The sequence below is a fragment of the Gorilla gorilla genome, chromosome 3 (genome assembly GCF_029281585.2).
Source record: "Gorilla gorilla gorilla isolate KB3781 chromosome 3, NHGRI_mGorGor1-v2.1_pri, whole genome shotgun sequence".
In the NCBI taxonomy this organism is placed as follows: domain Eukaryota; kingdom Metazoa; phylum Chordata; class Mammalia; order Primates; family Hominidae; genus Gorilla; species Gorilla gorilla.
In genome coordinates, this window is record NC_073227.2 from 209,849,832 (window position 1) to 209,864,597 (window position 14,766).

Below are 14,766 nucleotides of genomic sequence, written 5' to 3' on the forward strand. Positions count from 1 at the left end.
ATGGGATTGCTTCCTTGATTTCTTTTAGATAGTTCCCTGTTGGCATACATAAATGCTACTCATTATTGTTATGTTGAATTTGTATCCTGCAACTTTGTGAATTTTTGCATTTGTCGTAATCTTTTTTTTTTTTTTTTTGGTGAAGTCTTTAGGTTTTTCTAAATGTAAAGCCATGTCAATTACGAACAAGGCTAATTTGACTTCTTCCTTTCCAATCTGAATGCCATTTATTTCTTTCTCTTTCCTAATTGCTGTGTCCAGGACTTCCAGTAGTATGCTGAATAAAAGTGGTGAAAATGGGCATCCTTGTTTAGTTCCAAATCTTAAAGGAAAGGCTTTCAGTTTTTACTTATTCAGTATGATGTTCACTGTGGCTTTGTCATACAAGGGCTTTATTATTTTGAGGTATGCTTCTTCTATATGCAGTTTGTTGAAGGTTTTTATCATAAAGGGATGTTAAATTTTATTAAGTGTTTTTTCAGCATATACTGAAATGATCATATAGTGTTTTTTCTTGGCCTTGTTAATGTGATCTATAATGTTTATTGATTTGCGTATGTTGAGCCACACTTGCATCCCTGGGATGAAACTCACTTGGTCATGGTGAATGATCTTTCAAATGTTGTTGAATTTGGTTTGCTGGTATTTTGTTGAGGATTTTTGCATCTGTGTTCATAAGAGATATTGTCCTGTAGTTTTCTTTTTTTGTTATTTCCTTGTCTGGTTTTGGTATTGGGTAATGCTGGCCTTATAGAAAGAATGAGTTAGAAAAAAATTCAGATGCCAGCTTAAGATGAAAGCATGTATTCTTTTATCTAGTGAGTATTTACTACAAGATATATTAGATTCTCTGTAATCAACTGCATTTGAACTTTAAGAATATAAATTACAAACAAGAGTTTATTTGCTTTAACTCTTTAATAAGTAGAAAGAAAATATTTTGGACAAGAGTTGTATTTTACTCAATTTCATGATGCTAGGACTTAACCTAATTACTCACATGTAGAAAAATCCTGAATACAACACAGTATTGGTTCAAAGACCAATGATTTGCCCTACTGACTTGGAAATAATATGTTAAAATAATATAGGCATGTCTATAACAAATTTACTATTACTAACACAGCATGATGGTTATCATGAGTTGGGATTTGTTGTAAGTTCATGGTGAGTAAATAGACTTTTGGATTTTCTTTAAGATTCTTAATTTTGAAACATATTTTTAAAATACTGCTATATTCTATGTAATGTCTTTTACACACGTCTGAGCAAATGGCTATAAATTAGATAAATGCTTTACAGCAGTCCCTCAGGGTCTCTTAGAATAAGGTTCTAAATATTTCCTGGCTAGACTGCCTTTGCATTTTACCCAAAGTTTATCTCATATGTAATCTTGTCATTTTTTTTCTTCAAATAATGTTAATGTCTCAATATTTTCTGATGTATGTTTAAAGATCTGTTTATAATTTTTTAATTAATAGAAACCTTATCCAGAATGTTCAACATCGACACTTTGACCCAGTTCAGCTTATAATACAGAAGTTAAATAGTAGATCTTAGAAAACATTTTCAACCATTTTTAAAATATGATTTTTGACCTAAGTGCAACTGAAACACAAGTCAATAAAAACAGCTGTAACTCAGTAAATAAAGGCATTGGTTACAGATTAAACTACTTATGGACCATTGAAGCTAGCTCATCCAGTTATGATGAAATATTGATTCCTTACTATTGTGGCAAATAGAAGCTGGAATATGTATTGACTAGGTGTTAAAACTATTTTTAATTTATCTATCTTTAGGACTAAGTCAATTGAAAAGTTATGAGCCCCAACCAGTTTAAGTCACTTTTTCTATAGAAGTATAGGAGGGAGGCTGGGCACGGTGGCTCACACCTGTAATCCCAGCACTTTGGGAGGCCGAGGTGTGTGGATCACTTGAGGTCAGGAGTTCAAAACCAGCCCACATGGTGAAACCCTGTCTCTACTAAAAATGCAAAATAGCCGGGTGTGGTGGCATGTGCCTGTAATCCCAGCTACTCTGGAGGCTGAGGCAGGAGAACTGCTTGAACCCGGGAGGTGGAGGTTGCAGCGAGCTGAGGTCGTGCCACTGCACTCCAGCCTGGCAACAGAGCAAGACTCCGTCTCAAAAAAATAAAAAAAAAGAAGTATAGGAGAGAGTGCTTTTTGGCACCACCAGGCATGAAACTAAACTAGTAAAATTCTAACATATGTCACTTTGTTGTTAGAAAGCTTTTATATAACGAAATAACTTGTAGTTATAAAATACTGCTTTTAGAACAAAAATGTGGATAACTCATTATCAAACTACTCCTATTTTTTTCCTTTGTAAACATGATTTTTAGGTATTTCTGTAATGATATTTTCCTGCCTCAGTTCCTAGCACCATAATTTCCCTTTTCCCCCATGTTTTTATGTCATCACAAGCTCCATATCTTTTTCTGCCAAATTTATTACCTCCTATATTCCATCTATACTGAAAAAAAAAAAAAACACGCTTAAGGGAAGATTATTTTCCCTTCTTGATTTTGCTGTTTTCCAGAACGGATTTTTCATCTTTATTTGACCATACTTTTTCCTTTCTTTATTTCATTCCTTATGGAATGTCTGCTTCTCACTTCACTTCATTTCTTAAATGTTTACGTGAAGAGCTCTTTTATTTTGTAACATAATGTGAATAAAGCTTCCTTTATTTCATATATTTTACTTCTATTTTTTCTATCTGATCTGATAATTATATTTCTTTTTCTTATTTTGATGTACACAGTGTGTTCTTTTCACTTAAGAATATATATCTAGAGGGTTCAAGTGTCCAAGGTGAAGAGCACACCAGGGATCCCAGGTCTGATTTGATTGCTTCTGGTTCTTGTCATTGTCATGGACTAGGAGCATGGCAGGCAGTCCCCCAGAGTTAGGAGACACATGGTCTCTACTGGGTTACTTTGATTCTTGGTCTTTTTGTCTTTTACTTCTTTGGCCACACTTTCAATTTTTTATGAGATTGAACTGTTTATTTTATTTACTATTGGCATTTTTCTTATTTATAAAAAATGAATTTAGCCCAAATTTATTATATTTTAGGGAAGGAGGGATTTTTATTTGACTTAACTTCACTGTCTTAACCAGTAAGTCTCTCTTATTTCTGTTGAAAAGCGATTAAACATGTGTAAAACTAATTTAGCAAGAGCAATTAATTGGTCTGGTGAGGGGAATATTGTGCTGTGCAATGAGGTGGAAAAGATAGCCATAATCTTATTTTTTATTTTATTTTTTAAAACTGGTTCTTGGCTCTGTCACCCAGGCTGGAGTGCAATGGCACTATCACCGCTGACTGCAGCCTCAACTTCCTGGGCTCAGGTGATCCTCCTATCTCAGCCTCTGGGTAGCTGTGATTACAGGTGTGCACCATGCCCAGATAATTTTTTTTTTTTTTTTTGTAGAGACGTAATCTTACTATGTTACCCCGGCTGGTCTCAAACCCCTGTGCTCAAGCAATTATCTTGCTTCAGCCTCCGAAAGTGCTGGGATTACAAGTGTGAGGCACTGTGCCCAGCCCACCATATTATGCCTACATTTATCTGCTCTCTACTGATAGTTCTTCAGCCCATGACATATATGTCTATGAAGTAGTATTGTTTGAACACTGGCATAAGAATGAACATTAAATGTCTTTTAAATTAAATAGAAGCTTAAAAGTGGTTAGCAATTGAGGACATATCTCCAAAAAATATGAAAATCAAAGGATTAGAATCTTTAATATATGACGAGTACATTCCAGTGGATGAAATAACATCAAAGGCGATGGACAGACAATTTGGGAATGAGGGAAAAGTGAAAGCCTCCAAGTAACAAGGAGGGGTACTGGGCAGGTTCAGACTCACTCAACATCCAAAAAAGGTATGATATTCATCTAGTCAACTAGCAAAATAATACAATCATAAAAACATAAAAATCAAAATGAAAAAAATCGAAATAATAAAATTTTCAACCTAAGAAATTTATACCGAAATTGATATTCCCAGCCACTGCAAGGCAGAGTGGGAAAATTTTCCATTTTGGCGAAATCTATTTGGTAAAATCTGCCACTACCACCTGCTGGGCACCAAGGAAGGTCAGAAAAGAAGACACACACTTCCCAGAGAGACTTCTGGGAAGACAGAAAACAAGGTGATTGTTAAAATGGGGACATTTACTGCAGGTTAGAGAGATGTAATCTAGCCTTTAAAAAGTGTTCAGATACTTTCACATAGCAATTATACTCATAACGATTTATTACATGGTAAACCTGCAAACAAAGTTTTATGCATTAAGGGCTTTTATTGCACAAATATGTTAATTATTCACAGAGTGAAAAATTATGAATAGATGAAACATACAACATTTGGAATAACTGCAAACTATGCTGCAGTGCAAGTCTACAGAACAGTAAGATATAACCATTAGAAACAATATATATGAAAAAGCAGCAAAATGGAGTAATCCACATGCTAGAAGGTAAATAATAACAAAATTTCAAGCATAAGTTTAGCTAATCACTTAAAATATTCATAAACTGAACAAAATAACTGAACTAATATGAAGAGTGGTGAAATAATGTTTTTATATATTTGCATGTATAAGATTCTTTTTTACAACAAAATTCAAATAAAATTTAAAATATAAATAAAATTATAGGCAACTACTTCTTTTTATGTTTATGATTTAGTTAAATTTTCCTATTTTTAAAAAATAGAAACATTTGAGACAATGCATAATTTAAAAGATACAAGCCAGTGTAAAGAAACCTCCCTCCCCTCCAGCATCCAGCCACTTCGTTCCTTTTGCTTTGGAGAGAAACACACTCCCCTGCTTCATCAGTTGCTTGTGTAACCTTTCAGAGATAATTTTTGCATATTTAAGCATATATCTGTAATATATGCTAATATTATGTACATATTGGTTAGATATTTGAGCCTGCAGGTCTCTTGTAAGAGGACTCAGTGAAGTGCCAAAAGGCATAGACGTGGACTGAGAATACGGAGTTGTTTTAGTTCTACCACTTAGGACAGTCATCAGAATTGCAGGTTCCTTCAGGTTTCAGATTCCTTCCGTGCACATGAGGGTACTAGCCCCTTACCTGCTAGTCCCACAGTACTGATAGATCAAATGAGATGTGGACAGTGGTTCAGAGAAGGTGCTCTGGAGCTGTCCTGCTTGGATTTGCTGCCCTCCACACATTTCCATATGCTGAATTAACAATTAATGTTGTTTAATTTCCAAATGTTGAAGGATTTTTTTCTGTCATGCTGAAAAAATCCTATATTGACCTTTTTTGTCCCCCCAGCACTGGGAACATGTTGCTCCGTCTTTTTCTGGCTTAAATTTTTTCTGTCGAAGCAACTACTACTATTTAAGAATTTAAAAATCTTTCTTCCTTTTTATCTATGATTTCAAGATTTTGTCTTTATATCTGTATTCCCAGCAATTTTTTACATAATCTTTGATGTGGTTTTACTTGTGTTTATACTCAATGACATTCCATGGACTTCTTGGACCTGTAGCTTTATACCATTATCAAATGTGTAAATACTTCTATATATCTTAAATATTTTTTCTAATTTGTATGTTCTTCTACGCTAATTCTCAAGTATTTTTATCTCTTTCTGGAACTTCAGTTATCATAAGTTGCTAATATTAAACTACAGGTCATTTAGGTTTTGCACATTTTTGTTCAGTATTTTTGTCTCTCTGTGTCTTATTTTGCACTGTTTGTATTAATATATCAACGTGTCAAGACCTTCTTTTTTCCTGCAATATCTATTTGGTATTCATTTTATGTAAACTTTTTATTTCAGCTATTATATTTTTCATCCCAGCAGATCTCATGATTTTTTAAATATCTCCTTTTAATCTTTTCATTTGTTCATGTTTTCTTTTAAGTCTTTAAAAATGAGTTTTAGAAAAATTCTTGTTTACTAATTCCTCATCTTGTCATTTCCAGATTTGTTTCTGTTAAATATTTTTGAAAAGGTAGCCATATTGTCCTGTTTCCCTGGATGACTGATAATTATTGACCGGATGCTAGACATTATGGAATTTACATTGTTGAGTGGTTGTTGAGTTTTTAAAAAAGAGTTTTGGATAAGTTATAAAGATGTAAGTTACTTGCAGTTACCTAGGCTGTTTTTTCATTTTGTTTTGTAATGTTTTGTTTTTAATTGAAGACTAAGTCTGGAATAGTCTCTAGAACTAAGTCAGCTCCACAGCTAAAACATGATGTGTCTAGGGTCTCCATGTCAGCCAGAGACTTTCAGCAGCGCACCTTTCCAGCAGGTGAGAAATGGAATGATTCCCATTCCTAATGTGAGTCTTCCCAATGGTTCATCTTGAGCTTCTAGGTAATTGTACTTTTCTTGCAGTAACTTTTTATTTTTTTCAAATTTCGTTGGATTTTATCCCAAGCCTGTACAGATTGATATTCAGGTAACCAATCAAAGACTTGAGAAGACCCCCATAGAGTGATCTAGGAGTCTTTCTGTATTTAGCTTCCTTCCTTTTGTTTTCTGGTCCTAAGCCCCATACATTTTAGCCTTGGACCCCTGAGCCTTGGACCCCTGCCTCTGTAATTTAGCAAATCTGCTGGACTATTCTTGAACTGACCCTCCCCATGCTGCAATCTGGAAATAGTGTCCAGGCAAAAAAGCTTGCTTGATGGTTGAGACCACCTTGCTTGCTTTCCTTCAATTAGTCAGTAGCCTTGTGTTGCTCATTGTCCAGTCTAAAAACTGTTGTTTTATAGATTTTATCCAGTTCTATGTGTTATTATTCTTTTTCCTAATAAGAGAGAACCTTTTCCAGCAATTGCTTCTTCAAGGGCAACTCCTATTGCCTGAATTTAAACCCTGACTTTGCCATTTAGCAAGTGCATGGCCTGGGACAAAGTATTTAACTTCTTGCCTCCATTTCCTCATCTATAAAAGGGGATACATAATAGTACTTAACCTGACAAGATCATTGTGATGTTTAAATGAGATAATATATGCAAATTGCTTATAAAATGTCTTGCATATTGCAAGCTCTGTGGGAGACAATAATTGAAGCTTCAATGGTGAACAAATACAGACACTGTCAAAACCAACATGGAACACAGAGGCTGGGGAGATAGCGACATTAATTACATAGTTGTACAAAAAACTGCCTATGTGGACAGTGCTATAGAGAAGTACCTTGTGCTATTAGCAATCATTTTTTAAAAAGTGTCCCTAACGAATTTGTACTTGAGGTGAAATTCCTGACAAATTGACATTTGAGGTAAAATTTGATATAACAAATTACCTTGATTCTCCCATTCTTTAAAACAAGTTACTATAAATCACATTGTCTGTATTGGATTTCAGTGGGCTATTCCCTATGGTTTGAGAATTACTTTCAGTTTAATGAAATAGAAAATATAAAGTTTTCTTCTTAAAATGTATGTTTCCTAAACACACTTGGATTATATGAACGGTAAAATATCTACATTCCAACAGTATTCAATGCTTCAGTTTTTTTTTCTCTCTTTTTTGGTCTAAAAAAGTCAACCTGGCAGTTATATTGTGTACTTCCAATCCTATGGACATTGACATTACTATAGAAAGCTCTTAAGGTCCCTTAGAAAAAATAATTTTCTTCCAAATTGAAGGATATTTTCACACTGGTGGTTTATAACATGATCGTTCTCTGTAAAAGTCTACGTGCACTGCCTCGGACTTACAAAATGCTGCTAATGGTTGGCGTTTGTTCCTGACAATGTAAAAATGGAGTTGGTGATCATTTTTACTATTCAACTTTGTTTTGAAAACTTTTCCACTTTTATGTACATTAAGCCACTCAATTTTCACCAGTACAAACAATGTTACAATATGTGTTCTCTTGACCATATTTAGAGTTCCTTTAAGGAAAACTCTGGAAATAGAATTGTTAGATTACTACTGAATTGTAGGATATAAACATTTTTACTTTAACACAAATGTCTTGATTGCTCTCCAAAGGTTTTGTGTCAATTTACGCTTCCACGAACAGTTTGCGATTTCTTTTTTCTCCATACATTTGGTGTCACTTGTTATTGTCAATGTTTGCCAACCTACTGGTTATGAAGTCATATGACATTTTAGATTGACATTTCTGTTGATTGTCTGGATACTAATATTTGCTATTTGTAAAAGCGGCAAATATGTTCTACCAAAGAAAGCCCTTCTTCTTTTCATTTCTGAAAATGAAACATACTGACTTTTACTTATAATTTTTTGCTTTCGGAGTCCTTTTAAAGATACTCATTTCTACCCAGGATCTCAAAAGTATTCTCCAATATTTTTTTCTAAAATGTTTGTAATGTCACGTCTCACATTTCCTTCTTTAATCTACATGGAATTGGTTTTACACTATGGTGCGGTAAGAATCTGATTTTATTTTTCACTGCGTGACTAAGTATGACAAAGTAATTGCTTGCCCAATCTCAGTGCCATTGCTATTACATCACGTAACCATAAACCCTCCCTTTCTGTTCCATCGATAATTTGTTTATCCTTGTGGAAATACCACACTGAAAAAAATTACTGCTGCATTTTAATGTCTTACCATCAAGGTAGAAAGAGAAACCTATTAATTCAAAATTGTCTTAATTATGTTTGATCCTCCACTTTCCATTTGATCTTAAGATTATATTGGAATGTATATGTGTGAATATATAGAAAATTGTATATTACATTGGTGAAATTAACGTATTTTCCATGTTAGTCTTCGTGTTTATGAGTGTGGCAAATCTGTAGACTTTTTCAGCTCTTATTTATAGTCTTCAATGATGCCTAAAATATTTTCCATAAAGACATCATCCATTTGTGTCAGACTTGTTATTTGTATGACTAATAAGATGCTTTTACCAATATAGCTTCTAATTACATTCTCTAACAGTATATGGAAATGTCACTAATTCTCATATATTAATCTTATATCTATCAGTACATTCTTATAATTTCTAATATTTATCTGATTATTCAATTTGATTATTCTACTGCCAATGTTTGAGTAAAAAATAAATAAATATTTGGTCAATTGATTTTTAAGTATAGAAAATTTGATTATTCACATGAAAAAATCATAATCAAAAAATGTTGTCTCTCCCTTTCCATTAATTATTATTTTTTCTTTTCCTCATTGTATTACATAGGCTAGTAACTATCTAGTAGCTACCTACCTCTTGAGAATGTTGAATGGAAGACATAATACTCTTTTGCTAAATTAAATAGGAAAGCTTTTAAAGAAATTCCCTTCGTTTCCTGGTTAGCTAAGTGTATTTATTATCTTTTGAAATGATCATATGCCTTTTTCTCTCATTTAAAAATTTTAATGTGAAACATTACTTTGATATATTTTTCGGATGTTCAATTTTTCTTATGTTTCTGAAATATAATCTACTTAGTCAGTGAATTCTTTCCTACATTCTTGAGTTATAGATACTAATAGTTTAGCTCTTAAATGAGACTTCCTTGTAAATTGTTCTTCAATTGCTTTTCCCCAGTTTTAATACAGAGGCTTAGTCTGATAACACTTTCATTCTTTAACAATTTTTAAGATGTAAAGATTATGGTTTGTTTAAATTGAGGAAAAAAATAAGTTTTTTTAAGGAATAGGAGTTAAATCATTGTTTTAATGAGAGTTGTTTCCTTATTTAGGTTTTCTGTTTTTATAAATCAATTAGGGAAATTGATGTTTTCTAGAAAGTGTTCTTGTTAACTGAAATTTTAAAGTTTACTGGCATCTGCATTCATAATATTTTCTTATAGTTTAAAGAAATCTATTGTTTGTGGTTTTTGTATTCTGATTCAAATTATTCGTGTCTTTTTTTTTCCTTAGGCAGTCTTTGTAGAAGTTTGTCTACTTTATAAGCAATTCCAAAGATACAGCGGTACTTCTGTTAATTTTCACCTTTAATCAACAGCATACATTGATGATAGACACTATGTATGCCAAGATAATTTAATAATGGAGGAGGTAATGTCTATTTATTCGTATTTTATGCCCTCCTTTATAATTAAAGGAAATTATATTTATGTTTATGCATTGGTGAAATTGATTTGTTGTTATAAATTAGGTCTAAAATCAATTCTAGAAGATGAATTATGGTGGCATTCCTATAATAAATGATTGTGTAATTCACAGTGATCACTGTGAAAGGGAAGTATTCAGATAGCTTCATTATTTTATCACTACCTAGCATGTATAGACTCAGAATGCAGTACCTGTTAGATAGATTGATTGACTGATGATTGACTAATGCATTTTAGAAACTAAGAGACTGTTATTTAAAAGTGAACCATTAATTTTTAGTCTTTGGATGTGGAATGGCAATTAACATGTTGCAGTGTCCCTGAGGTTTTGAGAAAGAGCCTGACTGCCTCCTACTGATCATCTGATCTACTGATCATAGTTTTCCAGGGAAGAGTAAATATGAAGAGAGTGACAGTGGGAGACAGAGGGCAAAGAGGAGAAAGCTGTTATCTGTGAGTGAAGGCAGATATCTATGTGCATTATCCAATGTTCCTAGGACTGTGCAGTCAAAATTCATGTGAAAGCATGTTGGAAGGATTCAAAAAGGCTCGATGGCTGGACAGAGTCAGGAAGACTCTAAGGTACAGGTACTGGACGTGACAGATTAGAACACCTGGCACCTGGAGGGGAGGACTGGGGCCAACTAACATGAGTTGAAAAAGCTAAGCCCTAAAGGGTTTAATTTAGGAGACTAGTGGCGATGTTGTAGTTGAGCAGTGTAACTAGGAAGGCTTTGGTCCAACAGACCTTCGGACTGGATAAATGCTCCTGGGATGATTTAGCCTAGGGGAGGAAGCAGAAAGATAGAGGTTCAAAGATTTTACTTCCTGCTACTGTGGCAACGTGGGATTTAAGTGTCACTGTCATCCAGTGTCACGTGAATAGGGTGAGACGGTGGCCCTTGCTGGGCCAGCCCCAGCCCCTCTGCCCTCCTGCTGCTGTGAGTTGGCTGGCAATTTTCAGCTGCCCCCGTTATCCCGAGGGGACCCTCAGGGCTGCGGGACGCTCTGGGCTGTGGGACCCTCAGGGCTGGGGGACCCTCAGGGCTGTGGAACCCTCTGGACTTGGGGACCCTCAGGGCTGTGGGACTCTCAGGGCTGCGGGACTCTCAGGGCTGCGGGACCCTCGGGACTGGGGGACACTCTGGACTGGGGGACTCTCAGGGCTGCGGGACCCTCTGGGCTGCGGGACCCTCTGGTCTGGGGGACCCTCAGGGCTGCGGGACCCTCTGGACTGCTGACCCCTCACCCACACCCAGCCTTTTCTGCCCCATCCGCCGTCTGCGCATAACCCGGGGATACAACAGGCTCGCGCTGCGCTGTGGCTTCAGTTGTGCTTCCGTGTCCCGGGGGCTTCCAACTGGGTCCTGCAGGAGCTGAGACAATCTCCCTGCTTAGCTTTCATCCTCCGGGCGTGTCCTGCTTCTTCCCGAGAGAAGCCTCTAAGATATGACTTGTACAGGAATCATGCGCTCTCTCCTCTCTCTGTCTCCCAGGCTGGAGTGCAGGCGCGATCTGGGCTCACTGCAGCCTCCACCCCCTGGCTCAAGCCTCCCACCCCAGCCTCCCAAGTAGCTGGGATTACAGGTGCGTGTCACCCAGCTAATTTCTGTGTTTTCTTTTAGAAACAGGGTCTTGCTCTGTTGCCCAGGCTGGCCTGGATCTCTGCAGTTCAAGCAATCGGCCAGTCTCCGCCTCCTAAAGTGCTGGGATTACAGGCATGAGCCACCTTACCTGGCTATTTCTTTGTATTTTTTTGCAGAGAACTCCTGGGCTCAAGCAATCCTCCTGCCTCGATCATTTGTTTTTAAATGAGCCTGTATTGCCTGTAATTTTCAAGACAGTATAGAGCTTACAGAAAAAGTATGAAAAGTGCAAGTGTTTATTTAGATAGCAACTATTGCTTAGCACTCAACATATTTCCTTTATCCGTCTTCCCTTCCCCCTTCCTTTCCTCCTTCCTCCCTCCCTCCCTTTCTACCTTTTTTCAAATTAACCTTTAGGCCAGTTGCTGATACTTGGCTGTGGTGTTTGCATAGCTAGCTTGCCTTGATGTAACTGTACATGTAATCAGCGTCTGTCACTTTGATGGAAGTTTCCTAGTTTAGAAACACTTATCTCTGGATTATAATGAAACAACACAGAGGCTAAATAATAAAACCTCAGGGAATCAAGACATGCAAAGCCCAGAATTTTAAATAAATAAGGTTTATGGAACACTAAAAACAAATATATTGGACTTTCCATGGAGAATACTTTATCGTTGGTTATACTGAAGATAAATGTTAACAACACAAATAACATGCAAATACACACCCTTAGTATGCAAAACATTGATTTTATTTGGCTTGCAGCATTGATGTTGTAATGCTAGCATTCACTGACATTTAATTTGTGGTATAATATTGTCCCAACTGCTGCCTGCCTTTACAATACAATAGTTATAATACAAACTATTGTCAAAAGTGTCTTTGAGATGCCTTATGGGGCATTTATTAAATTTATTGCATTTATGGAAAATAGAGCCTGGTGAATACAGAACAAATATAACTTATTTTTGTGTTCTTAAGCAAAACAGCTTAGCAGTACTTTCAGAAACTTTCTTATGCTCCTCATTCCACCATAGGTTTCATCTAGAAAGGCTTCTAGCCTTCCTTCCCAATTTCCACCACAGGCAAGGCTCTTCAAGAGAACTCCTTAAAAATTACTATTATTACTATTATTTTTAATAATTTCAATTTTCAATTTTTCTTTGCTTACGGTAGCCTTAAAATAGCAAATACCATAAGGAGTAAAGATAAAGACTTTGGAAGAAGGAAAGATGCTTTATGTCTCATACCAATCACACTGTGTCTTATACAATTTTTTAAATGTACTATTTACTAAAATTTAGTTCACTAATTTCAAAACATATTCCAAAAAATGTTATTTTTAAAGAACCAGTGAAGTTCACTATTTCAAGGGAAACATTGCCTAGCAGCCTATCTCTGTTTCTTACCCAATCTGTCTTTATACATCTATAGCATAATCTATATATTTATGAATGAGGTCTGCTTAAAGTAAGGTAAATGTATATTCTGATTCAGCAGTTATTGAAATTAAATTCCACTAAACAAAGCACCTTTTTACCTGATGCACACTTTATTATGTATTTAAACATAGGCAAATCATTAAGTTAATTATATTATCTTAAATTTAAATCACTGAACTTATCTGTATTTTGATTTAATTAAATTAATTAATTTAGTTTTTATTTTTTAGAGACAAGATCTCACTCTGTTACCTAGGCTGGAGTGCAGTGGCACAATCATGGCTCACTACAGACTAGACCAACTGGGCTCAAGTGATCCTTCCACCTCAGCCCTCAAAGTATCTGGGAATACAGGCACATGCCACCAGGCCTGGCTAATTTTTAATTTTTTTATTTTTGGTAGAGATGGGGTCTTGCTTTGTTGCTGAGGCTGGTCTTAAATTTCTAGCCTCAAACAATCTTCCTGCCTGGGCCTCCCAAAGTACTGGGATTACAGGTGTGAGCCACCCTGCTCGACTTGATTTAACTTTAGAGATTAAAGGGAACTTCGAGATTGTCTAGTCTAAAATCTTTTAGAGATAGTTATGCCCCTTACTATTCCATGCAGTAAAGAAAATGATGCCAAATATATGCTACATTGAATATAGAAAAATATTATAAAATAATGTATATACAAGTCATGTAAATGTTATAAGATAATATATATTAAGTTAAAAATTAAAGCTGAATCATGCATTGTAGACATTTAACAAGTTTGACATTAGGAACCTTAAAATGGGTACTTTTTGGTTTTCAAGCATGAGGTGTATCTTTTAAAGGTATCTCTGTGTCCAAAGAGAACAGATGATGGCACTATAGACCTATACTAATGTAAGAAATAGTTGAGTTGTTATATTGAGCTTTTACTTTAATTTCTGTATTTTACCATTAGCAAGGTTGAATAATTTTTTGGCTTAGTTTATATTTCCTTTTTTAAAATTTCCTGTTTGTATCTGTGATGCTTCATTTTATGTGTCAACTGACGAGGCAATGGTGCGCAGTTATGGGGTCAAACACCAGTCTAGATGTTGCTGTGAGGGTATTTGTAAGATGAAATTGACATTTAAATACACAGAATTTGAGCAAAGTTGATTACCTTCCATAATGTGGGTGGACTTCAATCTCTTGAAAAGGCCCTTTATAGAAAACTCTGAGGTTTTCCAAAGAAGGGGTGATTCTGCTTCAAAACTGCAACCCTGTCTGAGTTTCCAGCCTGCAAACACCAGATTCAAAGCTGCTTCAGAACTGCAACCCTACCTGAGTTTCCAGCCCGCAAACACCAGATTCAAAGCTGCAGCATCAACTCCTCCCTGAGTCTTCAGCCTGACAGGCTGCTCTACAGATTTCAGATTTGCCAGCCCCTACAATTCTGTGAATCAATTCCTTAAAATAAACATTTCTCTCTATATTTATGCAAATGGATAAATGATGGATAGCTGTAGATTTCACTACATAGATATAGATATATAGATCAAGGAGATCTATCTCCTATTGGTTCAATAAATCCATTGGTTTTGTTTCTTTGAAGAGCCCTAAACAGTATTCTTTGCTTACTTTTTAAAATTAGTATATTCACCTATTTCTTACTGAGAAAATTTACTTAATAAAATGA